This window comes from Helianthus annuus, chromosome 14 (assembly GCF_002127325.2).
Source record: "Helianthus annuus cultivar XRQ/B chromosome 14, HanXRQr2.0-SUNRISE, whole genome shotgun sequence".
Lineage (NCBI taxonomy): Eukaryota > Viridiplantae > Streptophyta > Magnoliopsida > Asterales > Asteraceae > Helianthus > Helianthus annuus.
In genome coordinates, this window is record NC_035446.2 from 77173432 (window position 1) to 77186235 (window position 12804).

Sequence of the window (12804 nt, forward strand, 5' to 3'; positions counted from 1 at the left end):
ACTAGATGTATAGTGACGCAGCGAATTCAACCAAAACAATCGAAAACAGAAGAGTTAAGTGTCGGTGGTGGGAATGGTTGTGGTGTTTTGTGGTTATGGTGGGTGGGCGGCGTTGGTTGGTGGGCTCTGATGGCGTTTTGATGGGTTTTTGGTTTTGTGTTTTAGAGAGAGAGAAAGACTCCTTGCTTGCTGCTCATTGTTTTGTTGGAGACAAAGGAAGAAGGAGGGGAGAGTTTTATTATTTATAATTAATAATCAGTCATAATAAATTGAAAATGACAAAATTACCCCTGTGGAAAAGGACAAAACTTGAGGGTTTAATTTGGAGAATCTGGCCTGATTTCACTTTTGGACTAAAATGACAACAAAAATGAAACCACAGGGACCCAAATACAAAAAGTTTGAGATTTGGACTAAAGTGGCAAAACTGTCCAAACGTCAGGGACCAAAATGGCAGTTTACTCTTAAAAAATGTACAACTTAAGAAAAATCAATTTAAAAAATTCAATAAATACGTACTCTTTTTCATTTCACATTGTATCATTTATTTAGCCCAATGTAACTCACGAGATCAAAGAAGATAGTTTTCTCTCATTGTATATCCGTGATAAAAATAAAAAAGTAAATCTCAAGAACAGTTGTTATCCAGAGAGTTGGTTTGTTTTAAAAATAACCGATATTTTCACATGGTATGTAAATGGTTTTTCCCAGAGAGTCAAGAATAGAAATAGAAAGAGATTTAAACTGTTATTAGTTAATAAAGATGGTAATCTTTCGAGTAGGACATCCAATGTTGCTACAAGAAGTTTTAGGGACTGTTTGGTAGCCTCTTAATGACCATTCAGATGGTACCTCTTAATGGTTTAAAACCTCTGAATGAATAACCGGTAACCTCAAGTCTGAATGGTTAAGACGTAACCTCTGAATGGTAAATCATCACATGTCACATTCTTCTACCTTCTCATTGGAAAAATTCTTAATGGTTCCATTAAGAGGTAGCCTCTTAATGACCATTCAGAGGCTACCAAACAGCCCCTTAGAGTTTTATAATTTGTGTTTTTTTCAATACATTTATAAATTTTAAATGTAACATTAATTTGTAAACTTTTATTATTACATATAATTATTCATTATAATTTTATAATTGCATCATTTTTGATACTCTACTAACGTAGCATATGGGTCTATAACCCAGTCTAATCATATACACAAACCTATTCTACTAATGTAGTATATGGGTCTATAACCTAGGGTGATGATATACACAAACCTATAATGATAAAGGAAATGCTTTCACAACATGGAAGGAAACTTGTAAGACGGCTGGATGTGGGATCGCGAAAGACGTCAGGGAGGTGACAGGGGGACCCCAATCCCCCCCCCCCATCGCGTCTTGTTTACGGTGCCATCTGGGAATTCTCTCTGTTCATCCCGAACTGCTTCTCTCTCTCTCTTAATATTGTTGGAAGAGATAGATGGGAAGACCATTTTTTCTTAACGGGGGAAGAGGAAGGAGAAGAAGAAGGTTCAAACGATAAATTGAAGTAAATTTGTGCTTGTTATCTGGCCTTCAAAAGGTTATTACAGAAAACTAGTTACCATTGTCCAACCCTTAAAGGTTAGATTTATTCCTTTCACCCTTTCATTAGTGATTCACTCATTCACATTTTTTCCACAATTCAACGTTTAGACATCCAGCTTACTTAGACCATGTGTAGTGGAAGACACAAATAATGCTCCTCTTGGGCGTTTTGCGTTATGTGGCAGTTCAGTCAGCAATGGGGCATTATGGGGCGTTTTCTAAAATGCGTGTAGTGGAGAGTGGGCGTTGTGGGGCATTATGTTAAAATGGGTGTAATAGAATTAAATAAAAAAAAACCATACAAAAAAGATATTGGCCAAACAAAAAGAAGAATACCTGTCATTGGCCAAACAATTGAACAACAGTCGTGGAAAAAAAGAACGTTCTAGACAATTTAAAAAAAAACGCACAGGGGGCGGGTGTGGGGCGTAGGGGGCGTTATTTTGGAAAAACCTCACTACGGGTGATCTTATGTTATAGCATTTAATAGGTGTATAGCACGGAAAAAAATAACATCTATAATATAAATATAAATAAACAAATAAAACGAAAAATCAATCCCAACTCAAAGAAGTGGTCGAAAAACACTTATCTATTATCTATTATATATAATAAACAAGAAGATTTGGGCTGATGTGGCACATTCTTAGGGCTTCTCAGGATTCATTTTGGCGGGAAAATGGATGAATGTTGGAAAAGCTCGCGGATCCTTTTTTTCATGGATCCAACTTGCTCCATACCCGTATGTTTGACCCGGTTATATAAATCTCCTAAAAACCTAAATCCCTCAATTGCCTCATGTTTTCCTTCACGAACCCTAATCTCGGTCACCGCTGATCAAGAAAACCCTAGCTGTGCTTACGCATCTTCTTCATCAAACATCAAATCCCCAGATCAAGCCGCTACAATTGTTTCTTCAATGATCCAGCCACTATAATCAATCTGGTATGTATTTTCCTTTTGTTGATTCATATTCTGATTGTTAATTTGATATATCTTAGATCGTTCTTTCTGATTTCAAACCACAAATCGCTTCATCACCTCTACACTCTCCAATGTTGATTCTTCGTTTTGGATTCTCATGTCGTCGGTTTGATTTCAAATTACTGATCTTTTTCTATCTTTTTAGGTATGATTTTCATCAATTATGTTTAGGCAGTGTTGCAAACCATAACTTTGCATCTTTTCTTCTGCGCTTCTTGATATCTCCTCTTAACCTTCTTCTCCTGTTATACCATCTACATTGACAAACGATTTTAGAAACTCCTGTGTCGTTAGAGATTTTGTTTGATTATACTTAGATGATCGATTGACTGGACTACAAGTTTTCAAACGGATTGGGAACGACACACATGATTTGGGGTTTTAGGTTTCAATCCAGTCCTTATAATTTCTTCTCAGAATCTCTTTAATCCTTGCATCATTTTTAAGGTAAAGTTCGTTAGTTACATCGCTTCAAAATGTTAATTTTGGGTTAGATTAATGCTTAGATCAAGGTTTCGCATTCGATGTGAATTTTTTTTGGCTGATCATTGTTTGTTCCTTCAAATTCACAAATTTTGGTACTGAGTCAAGTTATGTTTGTTCAATTTGTTGTCTGTGTATCGTTTTGCTGTGTGTGTGGAGAATTTGTTTGGAAAAAAAGATGTTTAAAATCATCAGCATTGAGGTTTCATGTGAGTTGCACACCAAGTGTTTGTGTAAATGCCTAAAAGAATTCTGATATTTCTTTGTGGCTGATGAAATCAGATTGGAATGTAGATAGGAAATGTATTAGTAACATCATGTCACTCAAAAGACGGATTCTTTTAATCGATGTCATATCTATACTGCTGGTCTTGGTCACCAGATTTGATCTATTACGAGTTTAACAAACAACCACCATCCATATACAAGGATCTTAAATCACCCAACCCTGTTCAAAAAGTAGTTCCACAGTTTGTGACCATAGAAAAAGATGAAAATAGGGCCATAACTTTTACTTAAAAATGTTGCAGGTCAATAACAATTGAGCTCCATTAATGGATCAATAATTACAATCAATCCACCCATACCGCAGTTTGATACCATTGCTGCCAGGTAAACTTCTAAAGTTTGACCCGTTTGGTATCAAACATAATGTTAACTGGTCCGGAAGTCTTACCTCTACTATCGTGATTTGTCAAGTTTATATTTCCTAATTCATGTTTTTATGTGACCTCATATTCTGATATGTGTTCTTCTGCAAATAAAAAATTACAGCCTACACGAGTAGTTGTAAATCAGTGTACCCTAGCTTATAATGCTCATGCGATTGAAGAAGAATGTCTATTTGTAGTTTTGATTATTCCCCTTTTTTGTCTGGGGTTGTTTGTTTTCGATGATGCAATCAAGTTTTAGCTTGGCCTTATCTTCAAATTGAATCCAATATTTGTTTTGTGTAGTATTCATATGCTTGCCTGTTACTTGCGAGGAGAAAGGTTTGAGCTTTTATATTTCTTGATTATATTGTAAATTCAATAAATAGTTCCTTATAGAAACACAAAAGATAAAACAAATGTGTTACTTTTTCTTTTGTTTTAAGTGCAGGTTGATGTAGATATTGTGCAAATTAAGTCCGGCATATAAGAACAAGAATCGGGCCAAGCATACATATGTCCTCGCTTTCGAGCGAGTCCGGAATCTTATCAGCACACAATGTATGATCTATTTGCCTTTTCTACCTTATATACTTTAAAAAATATTCATATACAAGTCGATGTATATTGCAAAATTTGTTGTGTTCTACTTTAAATGACTGATTGGTTAGGGAACACATGTAAATCATTTCCATAGCTCGCTTCAATATCGCTTAAACGAGCCAAAGCTGGCTCGAGTTCGGCTCACTAATGTTATCATCATCATTATTACATTTTAGCTAAAAGAATCCGGAACCAATAGTGTTTTTGAAGTTGTCTATTATAATATTTAGCTTGGGGCGACAAATGGCCAGGAAGGATAATGGGTCAAAAATGCAATTTTTTGTATGGATAGAAATAGGCTTTTTATTCTACTTTGTGATCTTTATCAATAAATAATATGTTTAAATGATTGCAAAAACTATGTAATTACAATAACGATCATAGCTTCTTTTAGTAAAGTAATTTCAGGAAATTTATGCTTCTAAATACATTTTCCATGGCTTTTTATCCATCCGACCATTTGACATGTCACCTTTTTAGTTGATTTTTAGGCTGTAGATGTCTCGTTATCTTTATGCATGAATGTTTCCTAGAATTACTAAGTTTCACTAGCTCAGTCATATGCCAAATTTGACTTCACTTCTTTTAAAAAAAGTTATGTTATTATACACTTCTTGTATATGGCATGAGTGTTGATATACATGAATGTGCTTTTGTAGACATGGTACCAAAGTCAAATCCATGATCAAGCTTATTGAAATAGATGCAGGTTCCTTTGCAAAAAGAGTTTAAATGTACTATAAGAAATTCCCCGGAGCTCATGAAACTGGTTGAGGAGTTCTATCGCGCATACCGTGCATTAGCTGAAAGGTATGATTTTGCCACCAATGAGCTCTACCATGCTTAGAAAACTTTACAAGCAGCTTTCCCGGATCATGAGGTATTTGAGTTTTTCGAGTCTTCAAACCAAGCACTGTATTTTCGGATTTTTCGTCATGAATTATGTAAGTATCTATGTTTGCAAACAAGTAGTTTAGCTGTAATTAGAAATCGGTGTAACTTTCCAAATAAATGTGTCAGACAACGGGTCAAAACAGAATCTTTTTGTGCGGGTTGTTCTTAACTTTTTTTTTAATAAATAATGGGTGTGTAAAATAGGATTACCAAATATTTGGTTTTAAAATAATAGTTTTGAGTCTATATTAGTATTATTTTAAAGTATGTTTTCATCGAGTTAAGATTACCAATCGCTATGACTATGACTAAATACCAGATCAAATCTCATGCAAAACATTCAATATTAGTACAGGGAATAACTCTAAGGCCAAGTCTTATTAGAGTTTTCTCTTCTAAGTACATGATTTATGGTTCATTGGCTTGACAAAGTAATTGCAAGGTATGTTCTTTTTAAAAATAGATTATTGAAATCTTAATTTTATTTAGTGGTTAATTGAGATTACTGTTATTGGAATAATGATTCACATTATTTTTACCTAAGGGAGTTGGAATAATGAACCACATTATCATGGTTTTGGTTCCCGTCGTGTCTACGGGCGGGTGGGTTACCGGGTTTTTCCCGGAATTGGTGGTGGACTCGGATTACTATAGGAGTACTCCGTTTGGTCTAGTGGGTGCCCTGACAGTGCTCGGGATTAATTGTGTTAGCCGTTCAAAAAAAATCCTTGACTTTTAAACCATTTGACCCATTTACACTTTTCATGTAAATAAATGGGTTGAAAATTTCCGCAACTTAATTATTATATACGTTATTATATCTTTTGGTTTGTATTTGTCTTTATATCTTTTTTATTAGCATCATGCCTTCATTAATGCCTATATATTTTTTTTTCTTACACTATTTGACAAAGCTTGGTGAATCAATCTCTAATGAAGGAAGATTTCATTATGGTTCACTGCAGCACGCATGCAGTCATTCTTGTGATATGTGGAAATAAATTTAGCATGCTTATTGTGATTACGGCTTTCATAGAAGGTGTTATAAATTTTAACAAAGAGTTGAGGACAGGGAAAGACATCATGTCAATCACAGGGAAAAACATCATTAGTTTCTCATAATTCAGGTTTCCATTCCAATGATCATAATCAGATCATGATTGTGTTTTAAAATAATAACAAAATTTGCAGGTTGAAATCATAGATTTACCGGTACATATAAAAGATAAAGACGATATTCTGGAAAGCGTGAGCAAGGTGATATGAGGTATGTGTCCTTCATATAAGATAAGCAATAATAAATTGAAATCATAAATGTAAATGGTTGTGGCATTTGCAGCTCTTATTCCATCTTCAATGAAGATTTTAGAGAACTCCCTTGGACTTTCAATGCAAAGCGAGTCGATAGAGATATCCGAGCAGGTCAGTTTTGATTTGTTGACTAAAAAGCTATAACTTTTATATTTTTTTCTACCATAACTGATGTACAAAAAACGGGCTGAGCCGTTCGCGAGACTGGCTTGTGAAAAGTCATCTATTATATTATTATTATTATATATAATAAATGAATAGATTTGGGCTGAGGTGTCATTCCCTTAGAGCCTCTTAGATGCCTTTTTGGCGGGAAAATACGATGGATCCTTTTCTTGCTCACGGATCCCATTTTTAGCTACCCGACCAATTAGTTCGGATCCTACTTAACGCACAAAAGTTGTACGATTGCGGTTGGTTTTGGTATTTTCCAAGTTTTTAGATTGATAGTTAAATACAACTTTTTAATGTATGTAGGCTGGTTTTGAGGATATTAAGGACACAAACTTAGATGAAGTAGAGGCGCATGATCTTGTCTTGGAATCCAGTAAGGTTTGTTTTTTTATTGATTATAGGAATGTAGTCATAACGCCACTTCTTATTGTTTAAATAAACAATTTAAATCGAGTCTTTTATGCAATGTGCAGGGGAAGATGAACGTTCGTTCATGGACGAATTATGAAGATGATTATGATGACTACGATGAAGACAAGGATCTTGAAGATGAGGATGAATGATTCTGAATTTTTGATTGTTAGTCATGAGGTTTTCCACCCCGTGTTAGTCATGTGAATTATCACTGTTATCAAACCCGTCTTTAATCCAAGAAATTTCATGGCTATTTCAAATATACACACCCTTTATTCCATAGCAGTTGGGTCTCTACATTTAAAGAATCGATTCTCCAAAATTAATTGATTTAAAACCCTTACCGTCAAGTTTATGCATTAACAAAAAATAATAATCATATAAGTAACTTTCTCTAGCCCGGGAAGCAATCCCGGGTGATAAATTTGCTAAAATCATGTGTTGATAGGTTTTGAGAAGACCAAGAATTGGGATGACGAAAACTGTTAGGTAAACCACTTATTTTTAGTGTTTTTTTTATTAATCATAGGTGGTTTGCTGAAAAATGGGCCGAAATGGTTGGGTTGAATAACGGGTAGAAATATGTCAGGCCATGTCAGCTTGAGCCTCAGACATAAACCACCTGTACTATTTTAGGTTGTTTGGATTAGTTGAATAGCGGGTCAAACACTTACATGTTTATTGATTTTCTAAATGCTTAATGGATCAACTATGCTTATAACAAAAGATTTCGGAGGTTGTATGCCTATATACGTTAAAAATAGTTTTTTATTAACTTTCAACCTACGCATTTAAACTATTTTCCTTTCTTAAATCTTAGGTTTTGATATTTATAATTGTTTTGAGATAAAACGCAACCTGAATTGACCCATTCATAACTAAATAAATGTGTACTTGACAAACCACGGAAATGAGATTTTTGATGACGAGTGTATGAATTCATTAGAAGAAGCTAAGAAGCTGGCCATATCCGGCGTATTGGCAGAGTTGTTCTCGAAGCAAATGGTATATTCAGAAACCCTACATTAGTAAGAGAGATTAAAGAATCAAATATTTCCCTCCTTACTTATGGCAAATTAAAGTAAGCTTTCAATTTACTTCCTTTTATTATATCGAAGTCGTCGGCAGCGGCGTCGGTAAATCCCACCAATAGCAAAGCTAAGGTAGGTTCTGAGGAGGGTAAGATGTAGACAGCCTTATCTCTACTCCGTAGAAATAGAGAGGCTGCTTCCAGTAAAACCCCCGGCTCGATCTTCATCTTAGCTAGGCAAGAGAGGCTGTAATATTTAGATTAAAATAATATGTTTTTTACTGTCTAATTAAAATAGTAGATTTCAGAATAACTTTTCAGTTATACAAAATGATGCTCCAAATTTTGGCACGCTCGGCAAGAATCCAAAATATTTTTAAAATACTGAAATTACCTTGAAACACTAATTAAACGGGTCACCACGTTTATACTTTTAACAGCAGTGTCCCCGAAGCGATACATGCTCAATATCTTATGGGCGTAATCGTTGATTTAGTACAAGAAATCACAAGTGCAGTTGCGTGTTTCAATAACGGAGATGAAGGAGCGGAGGTGAAAGAGAACACAAACAAGATTGAACTTTCTTCTTTGCTGAATTTGGTATAACAAGTGATGCAGCATTGAAGTTCGGTACATTCGAGTTGGGTCGGGTCGGGTCCGGTCATTTGTTTATTAAATGTATCCCGTGTGTGAATTGAGTTTGATTAGGATGATAAGTAGTGGAGTTCTGTTTTTCTTTAATTTCTTGATCACTCAAATGAAGCTGGTTAAATTTTTCGCATTTTTATGGCATTGAATGACACTATTTACTTAAGTTGTTATTGTTAAGATCTATGAAGACATTTTTTAATTTATTATTGTACTAGAATTATCACCCGCCACAATGCGGCAGGGATTCATTAGTTATATATCATGTTAGATGAAAGGAAAATGTTTCTTGCATGACCATGAGCCTGTGTGTAAAACCGAGAAAAAAATAACTAAGTCGATCTCTGACTCGCACGCTGCGACAGGCCTATCAAACGGGGAAAAATAGACGCACTGCGATGGACATGTCAAACAGGAAAAAAATAGATGAAAAAACATTGAACCCCACATGCACGTTGCGGCGTGTTAAGTCGGAAATTTAGAACGACACGTTAAACGGAGAAATTATGAAAGACGAAAAATATATAAGAGACTAAGGTTGAAAGTAAAAAAAGTGTTAGAGATTAAATTGCAAAAGATGAAAAGCTTTGGGTTGAAAGTAAAAAAATTAAAGGGGTTAAATTGCAAAAGATGAAAACTTTTGAATTAGAAGTGAAAAATCAAATTAATCAAAGGGGTTAAAATACCAAAGATTAAAACTTTAGATTTAAATTGCCAAAGATTGAAATTTTAGAGTTAAAAAAGAAATCAATTAAAAAAAGAGATGAATAGATTTAGTTAAATTGATGTCTAATATTATTATTATTATTATTATTATTATTATTATTATTATTATTTAATAAAAGAGATAAATAAAAAATAAGGGTGAGAAATTACCAGAGAATGACACATGTACAAAAAGGATTTTTGTTTATTAGTACAGAAAGATTAACAATTAATCAACGTCGAGTAAAAGTTTAATGAAATAATATGTTACATTTTAATAAAAAAAAACATGTTTACTAACTAATAAAAATAAACAACCCGGGAAGCATTCCCGGGTGATAATCTAGTAATAAATATAAACAAAAAATCAATCCCAACTCAAAGAAGTGATCGAAAACACTTATAATATTTTTATAACAAAACCAGGCTTCAATACATCAGTTTTGTAAAAACTCAACAAATCCATATATAGTTTATGGCCATGCTTTCTTTTTCACCCAACCATATGGAAACGGTTGGTTCGATGCAGAAAGATAGAACCCATCAGTCCTCACCAACCAATAACAATACTCATTTCCAGCAAAATGCTTGCGACATTTTCTAATAATCTCCGCATCCATCAAAGCTAAACTTTGGTAACCCCACCAAAAGTAGCCATGAAAATGTGTACCCACAACTTTTTGACAGAAGGTCAATGTATGAACCTGTGTAGGTGCAATAGTATGGTTCCCCAAATCATGATCTGTTGACTTGATATGAACCACAATATTATCAGGAACTTGATTTGTAATATAGACAGTCCAGTTTGTTTTGTAAAAGGGACAAGCAAAAGTTGTTGTAACCAAACAACAAGCTGAAATGAAGAGAGCAAAGAAGAATGCCCTATGATTCATCATGAGCTAATATATTTTGTAATCTCTAAATGAATGTTTTAATGTTTGAATCTTGTATAAATAAAGGCTGAAAGTTGATCAGTTAATGCATAATAAATGTGTGTGTGAGAGAGAATAATAAACATTTCCCCGTAAAGAAATGTTGGTATCTTACCTCATAGGTCTATATGATTCTTATTTAAGTATTTGTTATACATGTTATACAAACAAATATTTAAATAAGAATTATATAAACCTATGAGTGTTATGTGCATTGATAGCCGAAAGACAGACTGGACGATCTATATTACAAATCAAGTCAACCTATGAATTGTTATGTGCGTTTGATGTGTGTTGGTGTGTATATATTTTAGATATATATTTTAAGCCCTTTTTACACTTTTTAGTCAAGTTTTAAATTTATAAAACACGATATTTACTAACACTAAACACACATATGGGCAAGTGCACCCATCGTGGACGTAGTATAGTGCTGGTAAGATACCGAGGTCGTCCAAGGACACAAGAGCTTTTAGTACCGGTTTATCCTCAACGTCTAATCAAATCAAAATGTTAGAAAAATATTTTTAAACTAAGAAAATAAAACTAAAAATAACTAAATGCTGAAAAATAAAATAAAATTAAAAACAGATAGACAAGATGAATCAATTGGGTCCGACTCGTGTGTTAGTATAACCTTTGATTATTTTTGCACTTTTGCACTTGTTTAATAGATTATCTTAGTTATTGTAGTAGGCCCCTCTTTTGAAGGCGACGTTACCCTCAACCCAGTAGTTTGAGTCAGTAAGGATACAATCCTAAAGGGTTGGATTATTGAAAGATAATTAATTAAGTTATTAATGCAAATTATGGTAGGCCCCTCTTTTGGAGGTGACGTTACCCTCGACTAAGTAGTCTGAGTTAGCAGAGATACAGTTCTAAATAGCCGGGTTATAGTATTAATAGTAGTTAACTTATGAGGGGATCAAAGAGTTTGGACCCCCGCCATCCAATACCTTTGGGTATTGAAGGAGGTCCTACTAAATTTGACCCAGGTCCCTTGCAGAACCTCTAAACGCAGAACAAGGGCAAGACCCTTACCAAACCGTTCCCTTAACCCCCGACCAGGTAGCCAACATACCTCCATATAGACCGTGGAGATATGAATGGTGAAAATCTTTTATTTTATATAGACAGTAAAATAATGCCAAAACACCACGGACAAACGATAAGGAAGAATCACCTTCAACATAAGCAACTAGTTATTAAAGTCATTAATACAAAACCAATTAAGTGCAAAAGATTAAAAATAAAAAGTATTATACTAAACACTTGTCTTCACCAAGTGATGTAAGAGACTTAGGCAAACATGGCCTTGATTGTCAAGAACTCTTACGATCAATCTTGGATCCCGAGACGACTCACACACTCTATGATGGACAATGGATGATGGTGGTGGATGATGGTGTTGTGATGGTGGTGAGTGGTGGATGAAGTGTGAGAGAGGTGGTGTGCCAAGGGATGAGTTGCAATGAATCCAAGCACTCCTATTTATAGGCTGAACAGAGGCCTTGGCACTGCCCCGTGTCCGCTGGGCACGACCCCGTGCCTGTCTAACATTATCTCTCTTCATTAATTGTAATTCGCAATTACAATTAACGCGCCTGCAGTACTTTGGGCACGCCCCCGTGTTCACTGGGCACGGCCCCGTGGTGAGCAATAGAACTTCTACAGGTTTGTCTTTTCTGCTGCTTCTTGGGCACGGCCCCGTGCTCGCTGAGCACGGGGCGTGTTCAGCCTTCTGTCTTCCTTGTTTTGCTTGGAAGGATGCTGTCGCGGGGTCGGGCAGTCCACTTATGTTCCTTTTCTTGTATTTATGTTTGATTTAGCTGTCTTTTTGCTTCTTTTGTTAATTTGAGCTCATTTAATCCTGAAAATACAAAAGGAAGACAAAAACACACATTTTCCAACATTAGTACTTAAAAGGGTTAGTTTTATGCCCCATTTGATGTAATTTATATGTTGCATTTTACACACATCAAATATCCCCACACTTGAATTTTTGCTTGTCCTCAAGCAAAACTCTTTAATATGTGGCTTACACTCCCAAATAGAATGGGTAGAAGAGAAGGTTTTGGGCTTGTCATAGAGTGTCGGGACTTTCGAAGATTGTTTAGGTTTTATTTTTTTCTTATTTACAATCCTATTCGTCATGATTTATTAAAAACTTTTCATAAGATAACTTATTTATTAAGGCATAACATACATTTCTAAAATTCCATTTATATACAAGTTCACATACCTCACGGGAGAAATCACTCACACTCGGCCGAAGGTGTATTTTTAGTGAATCACTCGAGAGCGGCATGGAACTTATTCCTACTATAAGCTTGCCAAGCAATCAATCCTCCTCCTTTTTAACTTTATACCTTTGTAAATATCAAGAGGACTTTT

The 12804-nt window shown here is 34.9% G+C and overlaps 2 long non-coding RNA genes across 11 annotated transcripts; both read left to right on the forward strand.

Annotated features, from left to right (window-relative positions):
• Positions 1-2359: 2359 nt before the first annotated feature.
• LOC118486340 lies at positions 2360-7375 on the forward strand. 10 transcript variants are annotated; one of them, XR_004878577.1, is made up of 9 exons: positions 2361-2527; positions 3580-3661; positions 4006-4041; positions 4151-4260; positions 5006-6323; positions 6388-6463; positions 6536-6618; positions 6985-7059; positions 7155-7375. It is a non-coding gene; the product is annotated as an uncharacterized LOC118486340 (long non-coding RNA). The 10 variants fall into 10 exon arrangements; XR_004878580.1 differs by having other exon boundaries at positions 2363-2527; positions 5006-5182; XR_004878582.1 differs by lacking the exon at positions 3580-3661 and adding an exon at positions 2884-3013 and having other exon boundaries at positions 2360-2527; positions 5006-6463.
• A 608-nt stretch (positions 7376-7983) lies between these two features.
• Positions 7984-8906, forward strand: LOC110905481. The gene is made up of 2 exons (XR_002573161.2): positions 7984-8176; positions 8566-8906. It is a non-coding gene; the product is annotated as an uncharacterized LOC110905481 (long non-coding RNA).
• The last annotated feature ends 3898 nt before the right edge of the window (positions 8907-12804 follow it).